This window comes from Bombus pascuorum, chromosome 6, assembly GCF_905332965.1.
Source record: "Bombus pascuorum chromosome 6, iyBomPasc1.1, whole genome shotgun sequence".
Taxonomy (NCBI): Eukaryota; Metazoa; Arthropoda; class Insecta; order Hymenoptera; family Apidae; genus Bombus; species Bombus pascuorum.
In genome coordinates this window covers 14,873,709-14,897,715 of record NC_083493.1, presented here as the reverse complement: position 1 = coordinate 14,897,715, position 24,007 = coordinate 14,873,709, and the positions used below count along the sequence as shown (strand labels likewise).

The following is a 24,007-nucleotide window of genomic DNA, read 5'->3' as shown; positions in this document are numbered from 1 at the left end:
ATGGTCGATACTCGTTCTTCGTCGCTAAAGGTTCGTTCAAACACGGCCGGTAGTTCGGTCAAGTAGCAGGTAAAGCCGAATTTACACTGTTTCATTCTGGATGATCACCGCGGATGATTCGTCGTAATACCTTGCTTCTCTCGTTTCATCCGCAATGATCCTCCAATACGAACAGTGTAAATTCGGCTTTACCTGCTACTTGGCTGAATTACCGGTCGTGTCTGAACCAGGCTTAATGCTCGTTCGACTCCTCTCTCCGGTCCTGCCATTCCACGAGAAGAATCTCGTATATCGACTCCGCAGCCCCTTCTTCCTCGATTTAACGAGTCGAACCTTTGACCAATCGCTGGCGAGGATCGTAGCAAACGACGACGCCGCACCGCGAGTAATGGTACTTGAGAAGCTACATACGCACTACATTCATGGGTTTCTGGCTGGTGTCGCGTCAATAGCTACGGAGGTTCATGAGCGAACAACAAAGACAATCTCACGTCACCTCGTTCCTCGATCCATCGCGGCACGCTCTAGCCGCGTGTCGATAGGTCTTGCGAATCTTTTTTTCCAACTTGTCTCGTTTTGTCTGGCTCCGCTTCTCTCGCAGACTTTACATTCGTACGCGACACTCCGTTCTATCTTGGAACGCAGTCGTTGCGCAGACAGCGTTCCTCGTCCTCTATTTGCTTCATTTCTCGATTTCCACCGAGTCGCACGCGGTCCCTCGCTTTCTTCCATACCGCGCGTTTTTCTCGCCGCGTCACATTCCTCCTCCACTTTCATAAAACGACCGCGTATGAAGAGCGTAGAGACGAAGAACACGATAACCAATTTTAAAACTTAATAACTAAATAACTATGTTATTAAAGTTGTGCCTGCGTTTGTCAGATTAAGTACGCTGTTTTACATCTTATTGAACATTCCAAAATTGTCGATTGTCCTGATATTATTAAACACGTAGATACAAGATTTGACAGAGAGGTTGGTGATCTATCTTTAGAAAACTAAGTATATTTTCGAAGCTCAGCCACCAAGGGCCACGAAAATAAGAAAATCGACAAATATGGATGCGTCACGGTCTTTCGCGTATGTATGTTTAAACACACGATACCAAGAAGAAGCGCAAAGAATCGAGAATTTCGAGAGCAAAATTCGCGACGTTTTGTAGCAAGCGGTGTACGCGACCTGTTTTCCTGCTACTTTTTCTCCTTCCCCTGAATAAATTTACATAGTAACGATGGGCCGTGCTTGCGTTTACGGTTTACGTTGTACTAAGCTGCTTCTTCTCGTCCCTTTTGTAGGTCATACTAAAATTCGTCGTACGAAACCGATGAAAAGCAGGATTCTCGTTAGATTTAGAAAACGCAAATAGTCACGTAATCGGACTACGACGACTACGCTTTTTCCCTTGTGGAACGCGGCAGAGATTCTTTTATTACGATTCGGTCGCAGTGCCGGTTGTTTTGAAAGCTAGAGTGCCACGGGCGATAAAGCCGAACGTAATGAGATATAGGTAATGCCAGGTTGGAGTGGCGACAAACACAACCAGTACCTCTATCATTGTGCAAATAAAATTACGCGCTGTACGAAGGTGCGCGTGCAAAGAGGAACGCACGCGCGTTCTCCCGTCCCGAACAGCTCCCTTCGTTGAATTCCTCACCCGCCCAGCGTCCATTATCTCGTCGAATCTTCGGCTTTCAATGCCCTCCGACGCGAACTCGTATCGACCAACTTGGACTAGAAAACTCGTGAAGTATACTTCGCCACCTACAACTATAATATCGTAACCACTACCTTCCTTCTCTATTAAACACTCCATATCGTACACACGTAAGATTCTGAAAAATCATCCTCGCGATACAACGAGGTAAAAGTGGAGGTAAAAGTGGTGGTAAAAATGGAGGGAAAAGTCGAGGTAAAATTTCGACGTAAAATCGAGATAAAACGATCGACGAGGTAAACGAGAGAAGAAATCCTTCGAATGTAGCCAACGGGCCGGTCAAAGGATCGATACCAGCGGCACGTCGTCCTTGTACGGGAAAACGTAACGAGGTCGAGTAATTTTCGATACTCGTCGGAACGGAGGAGGTCGTGGCGGATGCTCGCGGCGTCGTTATTTCAAAGTTTGCAGACGGTTCGTAGGCGATACACGATATCCTGGTGCATTGTCAATTCGAGCATCCGCGCGGACCGTGAACCGTGGAACGCGCCATTCCTTGCCGCGTCCACTCCGCGCGCCGGCTCGCTCGTTCAATGAACTCCCCCGGCCGTGGTAGCAGTGTGGAGTGGTGCGACGCATCCGAACGTTCCACCGCCACAGCGCACCACACAAATCCATGTGAGAACCACTGAAACGTACAAAGTCGCAGGCTCGAGGTGGCTCGGAGGCGGTCGGCCGCGTTCGTCGACGCCCGTTGCGTTTCGGCGAATTTCGGTCTGCTGACAGCAGTGCTCCGTTGCGGGAAGAATTCGAACGTCGCGTCGTCGCGTTCCTCAAGTGCGTGGCGCGCGCACGATCCTCGCCGGACGAGACAGACGAATAAATTAATTGCAATTTATACGGTCCCGGTACCGGCGACCGCGATGCAAATTCCAGGCTAGCCGAGGCTCTCTGTTGCGTCTCGCCGATTGCCTTTAACGCGGTTACAGCCGCCATTCGTTAGCGAAAACAGGTTACATCTAGAAACCCGAAATAGGTCGACCAACGACCACGTTTCGCGGTATCAAATACTCTATCGCGTTTGAAATCTACAGTTTCTAGAAAGAAGCGATACCGGAAGCGTTTCTTCGGACGTTCAGAAAACATGTCAATTTATATTGCTAATTCAAATTTCACAAGATCACTTGCGTATCGTTGAATATTGTGTCGATTATCAACGGAGAAATTATTCGATAATGGAAAAGTGCGTCATTGTGTCGGTAAATAGAGCATAGATTCGATCAGGTAGTAGAGACGATTCGATTGAGAATCACTGGCGTGTAAGGGTGGCTGAGTGAACCAGGGCGTGGGTGGATTATGCGGGTGGTGGGAGAGCACCGGGCGGGAGAAGCAAGGAAGTATGATACTACGCCGCAGTGTAAGGGCTGGTCGATCGATGCCGACCAAAACATTGCCACATGCCTAGCCAACGCGAACGCTCTCCAACGCGTTCTGTAACCCAATTGTTCGCCTAGAATACGTTTTCTAAACGCGATTACGTACACCGTGTTAGCGGTGGGCTCGTTTGCACCTGCAGACCCTGTTAAACGATGTTTGCAAAGGAAAAAAGCGGTTTACGCCGAAGAGATTTCGTTCCCTGAAATTCCTTATTTATCCTCGTTTAAACGTCCTCGTATCGTGGCGTCGGACGAAGAAACGTTTCAAGAATGCCAGACAATTAAGCGGACAGTTTCGTGACCGAACGGATTAACAAGTTTTACTAGCTACTTTTTAATTCTCGAATAACAGGATATCAGAAGAGAATGCTCGCCGCGGAACTTTTTCCTCATAATTCTTTTCTGTGGTTTGTTCGAGTATTTTAACGAGCATCATTTCCCCTCATTATCCGACAATTCGTTCCAATTATTTAAAAACGTTGCACCGCGGAAAAAAATATATTTCGAGCGCACGCTCCGTTGAGCACCTGATATCAACATCCCCTTTCTCTCGTTACGCCTCATTTTCCTCCATGTTTGTTAAAGGGAACAGCTCGTACGTGAATCCGATAACACTTCAGGCTCGTATGTACGGAATATTACGATGACGAAGTGCAAAAGATTTCTACGCGTGTCGAAATGTGCCACGTGCTCGCGTCAATAGGGAAGGATTAAGGAATTGTAACGTCGAGCTTACGTAACGCGGTATCGACTGGATCGCGTTGTTGTATCGACGCGTGTCAAGGTGACGCTGCGAAACAATATCCGGATAATGAAATGTTTTTAAAATCTAGCGACCACAGAAAATGCACATACGTATTGACAACAGCGGAAATGCACCGAGCAACGCATTAAACAGCTATTGTTGAAATCGAATGAAATTTGTCTCGGTCGTTTACGAAAACATCTCCAACTACGATCTTTATCTACGAAAACCTGGATCTTGTCAAATTCTTGTTCCTATTAACGCACTTCGCTTTCGAAATATAATAGCAAAGTACAAGGTTATCGAGCTGCGATATCGAATAAGTGTCATTTACGCAGTGTAGATATTTTCGTAATAATCGCGGTAGATTTCCCATGAAAAACGATAACGCGCAATTTCGATGTCTAATAATTCAGTCTATTAGTTTACAAGAATTGTCAATCTTATCGAGACACGCCTCTCGGGGGGCGAAAAACAGTAGCACGTGAAAAGCGATAATTGAACAACTTTTATTGAAAAGGATGAATAATAGCAAATTAGAGAACTAAATTATGACTTTGCGCAACGTGTATTACGAAATTACTTTTTAGCGACAGAAAATAAAACAAAATAACGAGAAGAGTGGACGATACCGGAACTTTTATCTATTTTTTTAACATACTACATTTGAATTGATAATCGTAATGACTCTTACTTCGTTAACCGGATCATTCTTAAACTACAAACTTCCACAATCGATTCTATTCTGCGATAGAAAGTTAACAAAGCGAAATCAAAGTTTCGGCTAGATCGCTTTTATAATCCTTGCAAATGTAAATACGACGTAACTTATTTTTTATAAAAACAAAATCTAAAGAAATGTATAATTTTGTAAACTTTTTTGCTCGCGCAAGATAAGAATTCTGCCGTATTGAACGTCAAGGGAGATCTGATTAGGAAGGCGCGGATCGGCGGATATGCCACTGACGAGATTGATTGTTCGTGGAAGCGAAACCCGGATGCATCCCGAAACCGAGAGAGATTGTTTATGAGATCAATACAGAATTATCGGGCATACGAAATGTTCCATTGAACGAGACGAATACAGAGTCTCGGCAGGCAAGCACGCGAGATCGCGAAGGCTATTACCGAGTATACATACCGGCACGACACAGGCACGCGCACAGATAATTGGAATTGTCGTTCCGCGTACGCGAACCGAAGCGTCGCCGCGTTTCTGCCTATCCCACGGCCCTCGAATCTTGCCGAACGTTCGTTTACTGTCACGTATACCGCTGACTATCGGAATTATCCGTCTAACTTGTCTGTCTGAAAATCCACCGAAAATAGACGACAACCTTTTCCTTTACGCGAGATCGTTGTAGCATATAATTTACCCTACGATCAATATGGGTCAGATCACCGATGAAGAAGCAATAAACGAAAAATTAATCGGTAAAGAACTTGACTAACGATAATTGGTCTTGTATGGTAAAGTTGCGGACTAATGAGAGACGCAACATTCTGGCGAGAAAAAATGAAAAACGCGTGGGAAAAAAGATATCGGATCAATGCCATTCGTTACGCTTATGTGCACGTTAAGTTTTAAATTAAATAAGGAAAGAATTAGAGAACTTGCGTAAAGATAAAGTTGTCCTCGATGCAATAAGTGATATATTATTAATTAATCAATACGATAAACTTCCGTAAGGTATTTAAAGTTACATATAGTATAAGCGCGATATTCTTTATGGAACGATTTGATATATATTTTTGATTAAATTAGAATTACATACTCGAATCAATAGGATATTTAAGTAATTTGACAGAAATGTGTCCCAGATTCGAGTACAAGTAACATTCGAACGATATACATATTTGAAAGTGAACAATTTGTCTCGTTGTTGGTAGCGATTCTACGATCGATACGAACGATTTTGGTAAACAGTGAGATAAATACGTTGTTTACAATGATAGTTTTACAACTATAGTTTCCTATCTTACATTGCCTGTATTAAGACACTCGATGATATTTAGTACGAATCGAATACCTTCCATTGTTTTTATTATCCAGTTACTGTATTGTAAATCCGTAATTCGATTCACATATACCTCGTAATATAAAATGTACCAATTTTCCAATAAATGCAACAGATAGCTGTCCTAATAGGTACTTATGTCCGATTTAGTTTATTATCGATACATTACCCGATAGTTTTATCAGTATTTTGACGCGTAGATACTGTGACGTTTAAAAGTTAAGAAACGATTGTTATTTGTCGACCAAAGATCTCAAGGATCGACTCGCGAATCGAAATATATAAAAGGAAAACACATAATTTTGGCGAAATGTAGACGCGTGTCCTGCGAAAGGCGGCGGCACGTAGACGTAACGAGTTGCTATCGCGAGAACTCCGCCGAAGACGATTCTGTTCCTTTCCACGGCGTATTAATAGACATCCCTCTCTTCGTCGGTCGTGTTTTGTTCCGATACAAGGAAGCAAAGCATGCAAGCTTGTTCGGTACTTGGTGCACGTACGCAAACTTGCCGCGCGTTCGAAGAAACAGGCGCGATATATGCGCGTCTAAATGGAGCACCGCCGCGCATAATCTACGCTCGTTCGAGAAATCAGCCGTGATTTAGTGCGCTCGACCGATATGCTTCGTACGCTCGTTACACACTCTCCGTGTACATATATTTCCCTGCGGTATCGTGTACAAGACTGTTTCGACTACTAGCTTCCATACTTTGTATATCTTGTCATGTTTATCTAATAAACGCGGTTCGACGTGAAAGTAACCGACGATAAAGAACGAATTGGTCGGAACGAACGCGTATCGTCTAGAGGAATTCAGCCTTCTCTTCTTTCGATCGATGGACATCGTGTAATCGGGTATCGTTTAATGGAACAATGGTTTAATCTTTCTAGGAAATCGGCTATTCAGACGCAGATTCGAAACGATTTCAGTGTTTCCGTGGATTTCTTTTGTGCCACTGCCAACCGACCGATTCACGACTTAATCCTTCTTGTTTCCCATGGCGGCTCGATCGATATTCGTAACGGAGAGAGGACGCTCGAGGAAAATGGCACGAATACCATCGAAAGGTCAAACACTAATTAGAGCGATCGAAAATCGATAGCGCGCGAAGGACGAAAGGAGCCAGGAACATTTAGAGATCGACTGTAGCGCCGATCAAAGCAGTTTATACGCGCAAATACGTACACATCTTCGTTGGAAGGTCAGAGATGTCTATCCATGCAAATATCTCGATGAAGACGATGACAGACGGTATCGTCGTCGTCGTGCCATCGGCTAGCCACCCATTCGACGAAAATAAACTCGATGACAAGGAGCATCGCGATTAATCGAAGTCGCAATTATCGAACCAATTCCTGATTGCGCGCATAGATAGGAGAAGAATACGATGCATACAGTTAATTACGTATGCCAGTTATTTTCTCGGAAAAGCTCGACGCTAGAAAGAGGGGTAAAGAACATTGTGACGCTGATTCGTGCTTGGTATCGACGGATATCGTGGTGATGGTGGTAGTGGTGGTGGAAAAAACGTAGGTCCAGAGAAAGAGAGAGAAAAGAAGGATAGAGAGAACAGCTAATATCAAATTATCTGGAAGCTGAGTCGATGCATCGCGTGTCACCGAGACACCGCGAGAATCGTTAGATGAAGCGTAGCGGTTTACCGCTGTCCTTTCGGTCCCGTTCTCGTTCTGGTTCGAGTTTCGAGTACGAGTGATTCCTCGACGCGCGTACATTGACCCCCTTCACCCTCGTCCTCACCCGTCGGCGACATTCTCGTCCCGATCCCCCTGACTCGGATCCCAGATCCCCGCTCCATCCTCATCCCTCGAACCTCGAAGCTCGTGCCTTTCGACGCGTCCGCAAAACAGCGAAGCTTCTTTCTCTCTCTCCATTTTCCCTCTACCATCGTATCTCCGTCTTTGTCGCTCCATCGTGGACCGCGTACGCGATCACGTACATACAGTACGCCCTCCAAACAATACGCATTAATAAATACACCCAGGGATCGCGGCGCGGTTCCGTGGCTCGGCGCGGCGAACGCATTGCCGTTTGAACGATTCCGCGAATCGCAGAGGAGGGTTATCGAATAATGATCCGGCGCGGTCGATACCGACCGCACGTTTCGATACTTAAGCCTGCCGCTCGAACGCGAACCTACTATATTCAAGGAACGTAAAATATAGCGCAGAATGCGGGACGACCGTCGATGATTCATGGATAGCTCATAGAGAAACAATTTCTCCTATGTTAAATACGAGAGATTATAATTTCGAGAATGAAAAATCATAAATAAGGAGCTCGCTTGCGAAATTAGTTTCGCCGGAGTTTAGGCGGGGCAGCAAGGTTGTGGATGCGAGCAGCACCGCTGGTTGGCGCTCCACGCGAATCACAACACTGCCACGCCGCCTTCCACCCAAACATGCTTCCGTTCTCTCCTTCGAGATGCACGGCTCCAAAAGATTCCTGACATTTATCGAAACATTACCAAGAAATCACAACGCTATCCTCTTCTTCGTATCGTACAAGATAAAACGGATGTTACCTACATACGTACTAAATAATTCTAGCCTGGTCGAAGAGACGCGATAGAAAGGCGAAATAAGAAGAGCAGATAGAAAGAAGAATTCTTTCTTACTACGTACTCGTAGAGCAAGGACGGAGACACGGCGCGGGTCGCTGTGCCGATATCCCGTTGGTGGCGACGCGTCGGACGACCTCGTGGTGGACGTAAACCAAAGGGTCGACGCACGTTCGTGACGGCGATGATCGCTGGATCGCGTGCACGCACGTCAAGTCACGCTGCTCTCGTGGCGCCAGAGACACAGTTGTACACACGATTAGAACGCACTGTCTAACACACGTAGTCGTGTATCCCATGAGAGGACGATGACAACGATGACAACGATGACAACGATGACAACGACCTCCCCTTACGGCGAGGGACGGGGCGATGTTACACCGTGTAGCAACGAACGAGAGATACTGAAGGAAAGCAGTACGCGCCACCACCTTTTTGTACGAGCGAACTGTGTACCCACGGATGCCGACTGTGCCGAGGGTTGAATGCCAACCAGCGGAGGGGTAAGAAAGTGCGCAGTAAGGAAAGGATGGGCTCCGCCCTCCACCCTCGCACCCATCCCCACTCTGGCTACTCGTCTACGCTCACCTATTGCCGCTCCTCCGCACAGACTTACGCTACCATCTGGAACCCCCCGCCGCTCGAGCAACCCCCGCGGCTTCCGTCACTTCTACCGGCAACGTAATATTACGGCCAGGAACGTAGAAGCCGACTCTACTTGTTTTCTTTCTCTCTTTCGACCGATCGTCCAAGCTCGATCTGCCTCGCCTACGGCGCGCTTCCTGTTTTTCAAATACACACCAGTTTCTGAGCTTTTGATCATTTGCGAAAAATTTATAATGGACCACGTATCATACCGTCACGATCTGAATTTTAAATCCGATGTGCCGATACGATCGAGTCTTGTTGGGTGTTTTTATAAATACGGGAAAGCCCTGCACAGTGGCTGATAAAAGAAATTTCTCTGATCGATAAGATCCGAATGTCGGTCTTTTCTCAAACTTTTGTATTAAAGCTTTTTTAGCATATCGGTGACAGTCGTCCATTTCGTAAAATTACGTCGTCTTCTTATTCTTCTTATCTTGAAAACTTTCTTTTGTCCGTCATTCTACGTCAACGATTGTTTGGATACTTTCCTTAAACGCAGAAAATTGATTAGCAATAAGAGAATACGATCTGAAACGATTTGAACTCGTTACGTTATCTTACTACGTATCTTGTATTTGAGTCCAGGCTATACTCGGCCACAGTCGTTACAAATGGATTGATCGTATCGACTACTTCGAGTTTCCCTCCCTCGAAATGACGAACTTCTATAGCCTGGCTACGTTAAACGAGGGAAATTGAGAAGGTCGGTTCCGCTGAATAAGAGATTGAAGTGTACGACGATGCATAGAATTTCGTACTGGGGTTTTTTACTTGGATCATTTCCGTGCCCTTTACAAATATCCCGTCTGAATATTCGTTTTCATCAACGTTATTCGCTCGTTGAGCAGACTCGAAGGGATCAGATCGTGGATCTGTACGCCATTTAGAAAATTTAAGATATAAGAGATTTAAAGATATAGAAATCCATAGAATACAAATGACGTGCTCAAACAAAATATTCAAAATATATTTATAACGCTTGATACGAAAAACAAATTTTTCTCCTAGTTCTTTTTGTTTTTTTTTTTTTTTTAATTCTGAATTTTCATAAATAAATTCGCAGTCTAGAAACGATGCTCCGTTAAATTCGTAACCGACCGATCTACGATTCGATCGTTTCGATACGCTCGACCACAAATCATACTGTGATTCTGCTGGCACTATGTCCCGTTGAAGAATCTGGGCTAATACCACGAAGTAGTATCTTCCACCCATGCGATCGAAGCCAGCATTGGAATCGCATCATGAGATCAGAAATTCATAAAATCGAGATGGAATGCCGTCCGACGAATTCCTTCGCTGTGAGTATTGCTCGTAATGAGCATATTAATGGAATCGGAAACCGGTTTAGCTTCGATAATGCACGCTCCGTTTCAACAGGTCCTGTCGCCCTCTTAACTTTATCTTTATAGATGAACTTTCAAAGATCGACGTTTACTTTTTGTGCGACAGTTTAATAAGTCGGTAACAAATAAAATGCGCCATCTCTCAAAAGTGGATACCTGTATACCTTAAAGGCAATTTAAAACGCAGGATATAAAATAAGTAAAAATACAAATTAAGTAAAAAGACCCATCCGCGATCCGAAAAATCTGTAGGTAATATTCGGTAAAGAGATGCAGATTTTTGTAAGATGTATACTCGCTTTCGACTGTGCATGTGAGTCGGAGCATACATCGATCTAACCGCGGCGCGTAAAAAATTAAAATGTCGAAGTAAGCCAGCGAGCGGAGCGCATCTCCTTACTTTATTCAGCCGCGCCACGTTCTCCAGTATGCGGCGCAGTTCCTGGTTGGTCTCGACCTGGAATTCCGTGGCAGCGCGTTCGCCAGAGTCCGGTGAACCGTGGGAAAACGGAGACCCTCCGCGACGCGAAATTTCTTTCGGGGACGAGATGGGGCGATAATGCGGCTCAACGTGCATTAATCAAAGCCAGGTTGATTTCTATTCCTTATTTGTACCGCGCATAAATATCTGGCCGATAATTTAACGACAACTACTAAAAAGAACTACTGGTTTCCAGTGATCGATAACAAAACTTAGGCAATCGAAGTGGGATTCACGGTTCGAGAGAAAATTACTTCGTTTTATTGGGATAATAAGTTAAGAAGAGCTATTAAATTGCTTTGGTATTGATCTAGTTTTGGTTTCGAAAGAAAAATGGCACGAATGGCATGGATGTCGTAATGCCACCTTCTATCGATGGTTGCAAGACGATAGAAGGGACGCCATCCAACGGCGAGCACGAAAACTGAGCGCATCGTCTGTTCTAGCGTGATAAACGACGATTTCGGTCGTGGGAACGCGCCCCTTACATCCTTGCCAACCCTCGCGGCGACACTTCCGCGCTCCGCCGATTTTTCGCTTTTCCGCGACAACCTACGCGAGATCCTTTTACCATAAGATTCGAGAACACCCTTTTTCACGCGACACTGTATCTCGTTACGAGAGGGAGAAGTACTCGAGTCGTCAATGAGTCGGTCTTATCGTCCGTACGGTCGCTATCTTAAAGAGAGATTTCCTGTAAGAGTCATCCGTACATATTATGTCTGAACGGCTGGGTATAGTGTTTACATTTTACACATAGAGATTTTTCTATCAGTATGAGATTATATTACGATACATTAAAGAAGGACTTCTGGACGATCTTCAATTGCCGCAGTTAACGCGGGACGTGCTGTGTAGAGCTAGAAAGAAGTGCTCGTTAGCTTTCATTGTATGACGATACAGTCGCCAGGATCGCTCCATGATAATAATATCATATATATACACGTAGTGAAATTTTCGGTCAATGTGCCGAGTGATTTGTAATAATTTACGTATAATTTAACATTCATCCAGCGAGAGCTGAATCATAGAAGCATCAGTCATTTTATTTTGTAATAGAAAAGCCCACTGAATAGAGTTCATACAGTGTAGGATAATAACGCATAAATATATCCTTAGAAAATAATGAACAGCGATAAATAATAATTGACCTAACGCGTTAGAGGGTTAATTATAATATACCTATAATTACATACAATAATATATACATATATTGAAATTTATATATAATTAAACGTAATTTGTATAGAAATTTGATCGAAATGAATTTATCGGAAAGAAACGATCAGACTCGACATTGCTTCCAAGCAACATTTTCTTACCTCTATATAATACGCGACTGACACTCGTAGACAATTCTACTTTTAAAAACATACGTAAAATTGTAGCAACTGCTTCTTTGATAATGGTAGGTAAACTATATGAACGAAAAGCGATAATCTTACGACAAGCTTGCCGTTTCAGCTTGGTCGGAGAAGTTGGTAATTAAGGCTGAATGAAGACGTCACTTTAATTGGCCTCTGCAGCGATCATAAACCTACAAACGAGATACGATTTCGAAAGAAACATCCTTCCCACTCGTTTGCCGGTGATTTATACCGGCGCGAGTTTCGCGTCGTTTATTTCGAGAAATTGGAGGCAACTGAAAGTCAAAGTCAAGGAAGGAGAAGAGTAACAACCCGCGAAAGGGGCTTCGTACGAAGGAATAAGAACGAAGAGCGGAGAGAACGAGAGGAAAACGAACCACGAGGGCAATAACGCGTAGGTTTATTAGCGATGATAGGTAGACACTTGGGGCGCTCGTTTAAGTATTTACCCACGCCCAAAGGACAGCGAGGAGAGTGAGAGAGCGTGGAACGCGGTCGCGGTGGTCTCTCCTTCCCCTTCTCTACGTTGGCTACCAAGGAGGAAACAGAAGGAAAACGAGACGCAGAGGTAATGTAGAACTGCAAAAAGGAGGAGAAAGAGAGATGCTGTGGAGAGAATGGAAGAGAGAAAACGAGAGAGAGAGAGAGAAAGGGAGAGAGAGAAGAGAGAGGAAAAGGAAAAAGACGGAGCCGAGAACAGCCCGGTCCCGAAGAGGGAGATGAGCAAAGAAGACGAACGCGTGTAGGATCGTTCGGGAACGAAGAGGAAACGAGACGGTACCAGAGAAGGGGGCAGACAAACAGACCGTAGGGGGTGGAGGGGGTAGCGAGGAGGATTCAAATATGGCGTGAGGCAGCAGAGGAATGTGGTTGTTATATACTAGTGAGACATTTGTTTTGATCGTTTTACCCATGGCCGTTGGACTATTGTCGGTGCTTTTTTCCCTACCTCTTCCTTCGCTTTGTTGCGCTTCTCTCTCAACCTCTCTACCTCTCTCTTTCGCTCTTTTCCTTTTCCCTCGGAATACTCGCGATCCTCTCTGGGAGTCCGTTCCCCATGACCATAGCAGAGCAAACCACGAACGCTTATTACGTCGCGTTGTTTCTCCTCGTGTCCTCCGTTCGGGTTCCCCTCGAAGCCGCGTAAGAGAACCTGCGTATCCCCCGTGTTACGATTTCCGTCCATGCCACGAGATACGTATTTCCGATATCCCGTATTCCGATTCTACGGATCGATTCGATTTATTTCGCAACTGACGGATGACCGGGAGTTTCCCCTTGTATAATCGCGAGCCGATGAATAACCTAGATAATTGCGAATATTTCGAATACACCATCTATACAGAGACTTACTTTGGATACAAAAAAAGTGCTAGGATACTCGTATACATCCTGGATATTACCTTATCGGTCTGAGAATTAGGGACTTTAATGTAGAAACATCTTGAGTAACGTTAGGTGGCAAACGTTCATTTGTGAGTTGACATTTGAAACTAACTGATATTTAAATGACTTTTATTTATTATTGCTCCACTCCTGTTATCTACTATCCTCGCTTTCTACTAGGTATGTTCATAAAAAGTTCCTTCGACGATCAGAAAGTGAAATAAATACAAATTAACTAATAGAAATAACAACAAGCGAAACGTCGGGTTCATTCGTCGTTGGTCCTTAACGAGTCGACCGCCAAGCGAATTTTCTTTTGCACTAGAGATCGCGATACCTACATTGGAATGTTGCGATGTAACACACTATGATATCTAATTCGTCCACCGTTGAACGAGCGAATTTTTTATCTTATATTGCTAGTACTAGTTGCTTTACGTTCTTCGAAATCGTTTAGTCGATGACATTTATTTCATTTGAACGGTAACGACGGTGCTCCATAATCATCGTGACAATCAACGTGTTAATAAAAGCCACTGTGCGTAAGTTGGCTGTTTATCGATTTCATTTGAGCGGGCGTTAATTATCTCGGGAGCGCGCGACATTCTTCTCGAGAGCAGCTTGACGGGTCGTGATGTTTCATATCGCGGGTCGGTGTTACACGAGACAAATCGAGGCTCCGGGCGTCCCAGATTACTGTGACGCTACAAAGTCCCAGCTAGCAAGAGCAAGTATCAACTTCGCGCTTCTGGCTAACTCGTTTGCTAGAAGAGAAGAATGCGACTTACGTGTCGTTGCTCGGCCATTTAGCCTTCCTTTACATACATCTTTGCAAACAGGGATCTGGAACGGATGCCGGGCTAACGATTATCGCTATGTTCGTTCGCGATCGTCTCCGCGATCGATACCGAAACGTTCCAGTTCTCGTTACTCCGGGTGACGAGGAGAGAGTTGCTACTGGCGACCAACGACGTTTCGCAATTGCATTTAATTCGATACTGTTATATCCGATTCAGTTTTTTGAAATTTAAATGATTCTTGTAAGAGATATTTCAGTTAAACTTGGCTATTCACCGATGCAACATGTGTCAAATATTTATTTATTCATTTGCGAGATAAACTTCTCGATATAATCGATTGACATACGAAACGGAAAAACAAAAAGAAAGAAATAAAAAGGGGATATATAACTATATAAGAAATATATATCAAATATACAGGGTGAATCATACGGAATTTTAAAGTGATTGAACTTCATTTAATTGGGTAACTACACGATTAATTTATATTTCGCCATATAAATACTATTGCCTTTATGTGTCAACTCGGCAACGCTTTGTGCAGTAATATCAACATTTTTCCACCTCGACCAGCAACCTCGGAAAGAAAGGCTACGAAAAGTCTCGGCTAACCAGGACGGAGCACTTAGCGTGGTTTTAATACAGCGTATTTATTCATATATCTCTGTCTTTCTCCTATCGTATATCATCTTCTTTTAAAAGTGTTTTCCTCCCGTTTAATTAATAAATTCAATTAAATTGAATTGAATTAAATTAAATGAAATTAACATCCAATTCTTAACAAGCAATGACTTACTCCATAAATGCGTTCATCAGACAAGATGACGATACAAATAATGGTGAATTCTAAGACGAATTTGAAAAACATCACTTGTATTACTTTTCTCTACTTTTCTAACAATGAATACAAGAATAACTTTGACATTTCCCATGATTCTCTCTTGGTGATTGAGCGATTCCTTTCTTGTCTCACCCGCCCCATTGGATTCACAAAAATGATCCTGTCCTCGATGGACTGCATCTCGACTCTCGCGATGTATCGACGTATTTCAACGGATATTAAAACTTCGCAAACTATTTCGCGCGTCTCGATGCATCGACGATTCCCCGAAGATGCCGCGGTCCCTTCTGGTTCATATTCGCGACAGAAATAATCACAGGCGAAATAACGGTGCCGTTTCGTCTCGGAAACGCCGATACGGAGTTTGCTCGGTAAAATTATATATCGAGCAGCATCATTCTCGTGCTTACCGATTTCCTTGCTCGTCGCAGCATCCCGTTTCTCTGTTCCTCTCTGTCTCTAGCGATCCTCTTTTCCGTCGGACGATATTAATAACGGAGGAAACGTCATACGCCGTCGAGGCATCGATAATCGATAACTACGAGCAGAGCGAACAGGTTAATTGTTTCGCGAAGAATGGACAGCGATTCGTGGTTATCGGACGAAAGGGTAAAGTATAAAAAAGGAAAGTGAAGAAAAGGTGAAGAAAAGTGGCGTTTTGTTCCGGCGTTGGACGATCGCACGAACGATAAACACGCGTGCCTCGAGAAAATGTGGAACGTCTGGTGTTTTCCACGGCTGATCTAGATTTCTATCGTACGGCTCTAAGCGCGGCGTGGGTGGAACCAACACGAGTCTACCGTTTGCGAACGCGAGAACACGACGCAGCGAGCGTGCGAAGAAACGCCGGATGCTCGGTACGTCCTGTAACGCTGTATGCCATATACATTCTCCTGTTGGTTAATCGATTACAATTTCATATTCATCAAGGATGCGATCTTATATACCCATTGCGTAATAAGCGAAATTTGTTAATATTATTTAAAAGAATTACAGCGATGTAGAGATTATAGTATTTCCTTAGTTACGGTCGTAACTTACCAGTTAATATCATCGGTGAATTAACAAGCTACAAATGTATGTAGATTATGGACTTCCCTTTTGTGCGCGCGCGTGTGTGTGTGTGTATTTTAAATGAAATAAGATAAATATCCGATTTGTAACTTGTAAAATATGTATACTTTTAAAATTCCATTTGCCTTGTTACTAAACTCGTTAATGTTACGTAAAGTTAATTATTACCGACGCTAATAATTTGCAGCTTGTGAATCGTAAAATTTCAATAATTAATACTCGTTGAATTATGTAAAAGCGACCGTATAATAATGCTTGGATAGTTTTCTAATCGTTCGACAGCGATGAGAATAACCTCATTTTCTGTGAGCGTCCTAATTTATGAACGGGTTTGTACGTCGTACGCATCGTCACCGCGTACATATGTAAGCGCGACTAGCACGCGTCGCTCGTGCTATATCTTTCTTTTTCTATCTCACCCCGCCTAGAAGGCGTACGATCATCGCCTCGGCCAAATCGAGTGGACTCGCGTTAACTCGAGCGCACTTTGCTGCGCAATAATAGACGACAGATGCATGCTACTACGTATATATACGGCTAAAGCGTGCCTTCGACGACGACACTCTCGCTTTCGGTCCGTTTCATCGAGTCCGAACCAAGCGAACGTTCGATCGACTTCGATCCACTTCCAACGAGGAAAAAGAAACTTATCTCTCGCTTCGGTGTATCCGTGTCGCGTCCAAGGCTTTTTCCTCTTAGCTCACGATCGTTCGTGGAATTCGGATTTCTCCGACCCTGGAGATCCGCTTGCTGTTTTGCAATTTCCAGACTCGAGAGTTTCGGTCGAGAGTTCTAACCGTGTGCACTGGCCCAGGCGATAATTTCCTCGAAAATCCATGGCCAGTGTACGGTATACGCGCGCTGGGAGAGAACGGCCGGCCTACATTCCGCGCGCCGATTCCGCGACGAATAATCAAACTGCAGCTTCTGCGCGTTGCGTAATTTACGGGGTATACGGACGGAAGGTGGCGGACCGGACCTGGAAGGGGTAAGAAAAAAAGACGCGCCACGCCGCGGGACTCCGCACGCGGACGATGCCCTTCGCCCGAATTTGTCTCGATTCGTCGCCCTTCGGCTTCCCCTCCTATGTTTTTTCACATATACGTACGCACACGCGTACACCTACGTATCGGTACACACACGTGCAAATACGAACACGGCAATAGGTCGTGTACACGCGCGCGCCAACACGGTCGGCGGTCGGTTATATGTGCCAAGGCTGAAGAGACGAGCCTGTGTGCAAGTAGCGTAACCCGTGGAGGCCCTGTTCGCGCGTAAACAGAGAACAGACGACGTCGATGAAACGTCACGGGAGAAAGGTAAGTATGGCTGCTACGTCGTCGGGACGACGTAGTTTTAGGTAGTCTCCGTCTCTATCTTTACCCACCTTTATATTCGTCTCTCTTTTCCTCTCTGATGATACTGCAACCCGATAGCCTCGGTTTCGCGCTCGATTAGTTTCACAGTGATCTTCGCTCGATCGAATAATTATCCATTCACGCCGGCAGAACGTTTGGTCGCGGAATAGCTAGCGAACACCCGTCGAACGGGGAACGAACGTTGAACGCTATAACGTATACGCTCGATGGAACGGGGGAAATAGGTCGAGACGGGTTTTTAGGGCAACGAGATATGGGCCGATTAACCCAAGCTATTCCAACGTTTTTACCGCTGAAATTCAGGGAAAAAGCTTCCTCGATATGTAACAACGACGATACTTCCGTTGTAGCGTCTCATTGTGCATATGCGAAGAATCGCAAAGAGTATAGGCGCGTTAACGCCGTGAAGTCGCGACAAGTGAAAAAAGAAAAGGTGTCGAACGAGGAAAAGGCGGTGTCAAGTATGTACGGCGCTGTACGTTGTATACGAGCGAGAGAAGAACGTGGGTGCCCTTGTGTGTCTGGCCGTGTGAACGCTTTTGGGACAACGCGAATACACGCGTGGAATGCGATGTGTTCCCATCGCGCGCAGACTATACGCACGGTCGAATGAAATGTGGTTCGTGGAAGGTGGAACCAGCACCACCGTCGTCGGGTTCACGCTCCCGCGCACCGTCTTTACATAGTCACAGTTTGCATACTTAACGTGGTCGAGCAACGGCATTCATGGAAGGGCACCCATTCCCTCCTCCTTTCTTCGCCTTTCTTCTCCGTCTTCTTCATCATCTTCTCTTTGTCTTCTTTTTCTTCCTTACCAGTTTGTTAGCTCTTACCCTCCGTCTCCTCTCTCCTCATTATCCTCCCACCCACCCTTTGTTAGTCGCGACCCTCCCTTCTTCGACGACCGTACGTATCACGCGTCTCGAATTCAGAATCCCTACAGTTTTCATCGATACGTGACCACCAGCTGAGAGTCTTCTAATATACCCTCTTTCATAAATGTCGAGACACTTCCTGGTTTCGTACAGTGCTAATTGGATTAAATTATCCAGGAAACGATCGACTGATTGCGATTTTGTATTCTCCTAGATTAACGATACAGAAATTTGAAGAAACCTTTTGCAAGAGTTATATAAGAAACACGATGAATCAAACCCGCTATGATTCTCGGATTCTTATATCTCGATTGTTGTAGTTTCGCGAAACGATAAAATTCGAATGTTTTCAGAGATCGTTTAACGTAGAATTTCGAAACGAGAAATCATGCGTATCGATATCGATATTTATCTATTTTCGTGCTATAGCGACCGACTATTAGCTTCAAACGTTACTTTCATATCCAGGATTAACCAGAATATCTATGTACGTAGAGAGGGAATATCAAGATAGCAGTGATGGATAATTAAAATAATGCACAAATAGATAAATAGATATGTATATCGTGTACCAATAATTATTTTTCTATAATCTCGGTCTATCTTCACGTACGAAAGATTTCCATCGAAACCTGTAATTCTTGAAAGTTCCGATAACTTCCTAATCGCTTCTAAAGATTACCCCACTTTCTGTTCAGTATTTTAGTACTTTTAAATAGGAATTAAAATCAACGTTTCATTTTGCAAAAAGTATATACGACGATAGAATAAACGTACGAACGTACGTGGTTTGGTTCGACTTTCTCGATTGCCATGCCCCGAACTGCGATCTAGTAAACGAAGGGGATCGAAGGACGCCTTATGGCGTATCGAGTGAAAACTCCTGGGACGACCCTCCGCAAGGGGAGAAACAATCGTACGAACTGATACTCGGTTCACGTATTCAACGTGGCGCTAATTAACGCCCCTTGTACACACGGTAATGGGGACAACAGGGTGGGGGGCAGCTGGTTGTTCTCAGCCAACACGCCATTGAGTTAATTAGTGCCGATCAATTCACACCGTCGAAGGTGATGCCGGACGTAACGGCGGAAGTCAGAGACTGTGTCTGGATTTTTCAATGATAATCTTTTAAAATGCAAGCCGAAGAAGGAAATCGTTGAAGAACTTGGTCAAAGTATGCTCGACACTAGGTTACGAGGATTTTATGCGATCTTCGTTTATTACATAGTTATATTATTCGAATCGACATCGTACACGTCGTTCGTCTTTAGTTCAAACGTAATATTTAAAATGTCTACCATACGATGCTTTCGAGTGATATCAATTTCGGTTTAAACAAATCTTATTATAGATAATTATTTTTACGATGTATCGCCGACGATGTGTAAACTGCAAATGTTTGTTTATTAATTTTACGAGAAATGTATACGACCGAAAATATATAGGATTCAAATGATAGAACACATCTCTAGGTTTTTATCTTTTTAACCGTGTTGATAAAAACATGAACTTGCACAAACATCCGCAGTCTACCGATCTCTTTTTAGCGAACGAGGCAACATCTGACCGATCGTCTTTCAAAAAATAGCGCGAACTTGGAAATAACAAAACGATTTAAATACTACGATATATACAAAGTTGTATGAAAGCCAGGAATTGCTGTCATCAGCTGCTCCCGTGGGATTAAAACGCGCACCAAGCAACTATCCTCGAAATCGAATACTTGTGCGATAATGTTTGCGATTGCTATAACACGACCTTCGTGCATAGAACACTCACACCGACTAAAGACACGTGGACTCATAGGCCGACTGTTTAAAATTCTTTAGTAGAGTAAACTTTATAGTATTCGCCAGTTTTTCTGGGTCTGCAATTGAATGACCAACTACTATTCATAAAGATTCACTGGCACGCAACTGTGGCGTTGGTACGCGAGCAGCACGTGTAAAATAGTGACAAAGCTAGACTGTAGGGAAGGCGCGTGTTCGCGATAAGAATACGGATAATTGCGCGTTGACAGTGATCCTCGAGAGCGGAAACGTCAGTTGAGATTGTTACGAAAAAGATAGACTGGGCACGTCCGACAGATTCTAGCGCAGTGTTCCCCAATTTTTCTTTCCTTTTCTTTTTTTTTCTAACGTGATCTCCTTTTACACGATGTTTAAATAACCTGTGACCCGTATCTGTTGATATAATAAAAACCAAATTTTAACGAAGTAAAGATAGGTACGTATTTCGAAATATAATTAAAGAGTTGGCAACGAAAATGATCTTTGTGAAATTGGTCGACTTTTTAATTAAAACGCATTTATGTAATCAGAAACTAGTATGTATTACAGCATGGTGGAATATTCATATCAATTTCATATTAATTGATATTAAACGATCTATGTCATGGCTTGTAATCAAACGAACTTCGTATTTTAATTAATTAATTCTGTAATTACAGTTAGAGTGATGGATATTTTGTACAAAAAGAAAAAAAAAAGTTAATTTATTGAACAGAAATGAAAAATGCTAGAGGCTTTTTTTCGTTCTCCTACAAAAAGTAATTATGGACGATTCTAATATTTATGATTTTGTGTCTACGCGTTAAGACGACGTTCTATGTTGTACCAGGATCACGGTAATATACACCATTATGCGATGATTTATACTACACGTTGTGTATCCACTGTATAATTTTTAATCTTACCTTCTTTCCTCGCATTCGTTATTAATATAAATCAGTTAATGCGAGCATGTCAACAGAGAGACAGTTAATTTACGTATATGTTTATTTAGACATTCTCGACAGATAAAGAAAAAAGTAGTTTGAATTTACAAAGATCGATGAATAAAACAAACTATTAAAGCAGATATAATCTAGTAAAGTAGAAACAATCAATGCACGTTGTACATTACGTTAATAATTTAAGACAAATCACAAATCCTTACTTTATGACACTTGCGTAAACGCAATCTCCTTAACGCTCGACATGACATGATTTATAGCAATTTTTTTTCTTGCTTTTAACGCGATCGTGATAATTGATAATTAATAAATTGAAACTTCGAACAAACGACATTTTACACATACACTGACATAATACGTTCGTACACGGGTAAGACTTCACGGGTCTCACTGGACCTATAGGTTGGAAATCCGATTTTTACCGAATAGAGGGACGTCGCGACGCGAATAAAGCGTCGTTGACGGTCACATCGTGACGTCAACGGCTTTTGCGGTGTCGAAGCGGCCAGAAACATTGGAGGATCGTTATTTACGACAGCGGATCGAGCGTTGCCGCGCTTGAGTTTACGTTTTCTTACGCAAGCCCGAGAAAATAGAGTCACAGTCGGCACTGCGACGCAGAATGTTAAAAGCGAGGTGGTAGCGACGAACGCAATAAAAATTTTGTTTGCGACGCGTACGCGAATACGTTGTTACGCAACCGATTGAGCCACGTACGTACACGCCACTAACGACAATAAAAATTCTGCTTGCCGAGCACGGTTTATTTTGTTACTGTGAAAAGAGCGAAAATTTCCTTCTTCCGAGGGTAAGAAAGATGAAATTCGCTCGATTCGATAGCATATTTGCTTCGAGCTAACTAATTCGCTTGTAATTTACCAAATTCGATTACGAACAACTTCTTACATATACTTTGATCGATCTGATAGCGACAGTGTATAAATTTGATCGCGATGTACAAACGAATATATTTTATGAATACGAATTATTCGTATAGGGAACACCAAGAAGTCTGCAGAGTATCTGAATGTGTTTTGCAAAATGGTTCATACCATGCACGAAACGAAGTAAGAAATATTAAAATTGATCGAAGTGATCGATCGACGCTACAGATACAGACAAGCGAAGGAATTGAAGGAATTAATTTTATTACAGTGACTTTTGGAACTGACATTTTAAAATTGAACCAAACGACTTTGGATCTTTCGAGAAACTTTTATTGAGACGGTCGATGATTAATTCACTAGATGACGTGTAAAGCAAATTTTAAAAGACATTGCGATTGATCGGATTGGCGGGAAAAATAACGATCGCTTTTCTCAGCTTTTTATAAGGAAAATTTGTAGGGAAAATTTAAACAATACAGTTCGAAGATTTATATCGGTTATGTATGTACGTGGTAAAAATTTCATCGAAATCCATTAACCTTAGTACGAGCTACGAACGGTAAAAAAATGGCATAAAACACACTTTTCACAACCTTCGGTCTAAAATCTACATCTTTCGATGGCTATCGCTTGTTTCCGCATCCGCCGATCTCAGTGAAATTTCCAGCATATATACATATAACTGATATAAACGTTGAAAATGTGCTGTTTATATTTTCGTTACAAGCGTAGATTAAAAAAGTTAAAAAATCTGACCTTTAATTCTTTCTTCGCGATTCCGACCAATTTCAAAACATTTTTCTTTTTATATATATATATATATCATACAGTAGTAGTAGAATCCTACTAGCTTGTCAAAGAAGTCCAATTTTAAACAAATTATTCAATTTAAAAGGGTGCTGCAACAATTTTGAAAGTCATTGTAATATCGAGCACTTAAACTATTTGATTCGTTATACTAGCAGTATATATTTCTGCGATTGATACGTCCGGTTTTAGTAAACAGTGAAACGTATTCTACATTGGCAACTTGACAATCATAATTTTTGCAAAAATGTAGGTAACTTCTGCTTAGAAACGTAGGAAATTCCTTCCATTATATAATATTAATTTGGTAATATATTATCGGCTAATATTAATTCGATAGCAGTCATTGAAATCGAGAGAGAGAGAGAGAGAGAGAGAGAAGAAAAAGAAAGATTTTCGAGAAATCCATATCCTTTTTTGAAATGTCAGAGAACGAATGATTCTGGGAACTAAGTAACGCATAAATCGTTTCACAGAAGGAATATTTTCTCGCGCCATGGTGTGTAAGTAAGTAAGTATGTATCAGAGCATCGAGAAGCCTGTATATTCGATTACAATAACCCGGTACAACCAAGGCCGCCCAGATGTAAACATCGTCATCTTTGTCGTCTTCGAACGAAGTTGTCTCGATCTTCGTTGCTTTTTCAGGGTGTTGTCGGTCGTGCGTAAAAGAACTCGTTGCTCTTTGTCGCCGAGCCAATCTCGAAACACTCCGAGAATCGAGTCTTTGTAACTACATAAATTGTTTCCCTGGAAGAAGCGAAGAACGATTTATGATAGGACACGGTTATTCTACTTAGCTTTATACAAATAATCCACCATTTCAAATATAATCTTCTCTCGGCGACTGATCTTGTATTAGGATTTAGAACGTTTCAAACGTTCATCCAAATCTACGGCGACAACAACATCATCGTCTCTGTGGATGTCCTCGACCGTCAGACACG

General features: G+C 43.0%; 1 protein-coding gene and 1 long non-coding RNA gene across 4 annotated transcripts in view; both read right to left on the bottom strand.

Annotated features, from left to right (window-relative positions):
* Nucleotides 1-24,007, bottom strand: part of LOC132908057 (insulin-like peptide receptor) — a 116,128-nt gene that overhangs the window by 89,407 nt on the left and 2,714 nt on the right. Inside the window, exon 1 of one of the 3 annotated variants that reach the window (XM_060961629.1) lies at nucleotides 8,490-8,893. The exons of the other annotated variants lie outside the window; for them this stretch is intronic. The gene's annotated coding sequence lies outside the window, so the exon portion shown is untranslated. Of the gene's footprint in view, nucleotides 1-8,489; nucleotides 8,894-24,007 lie in introns of those variants that run through there. 3 annotated transcript variants of the gene reach the window in all.
* LOC132907886 (uncharacterized) lies at nucleotides 15,421-17,515 on the bottom strand. Its single transcript, XR_009658274.1, has 2 exons — nucleotides 16,795-17,515; nucleotides 15,421-15,839 (listed from the first exon to the last, which is right to left on the bottom strand). It is a non-coding gene; the product is annotated as an uncharacterized LOC132907886 (long non-coding RNA).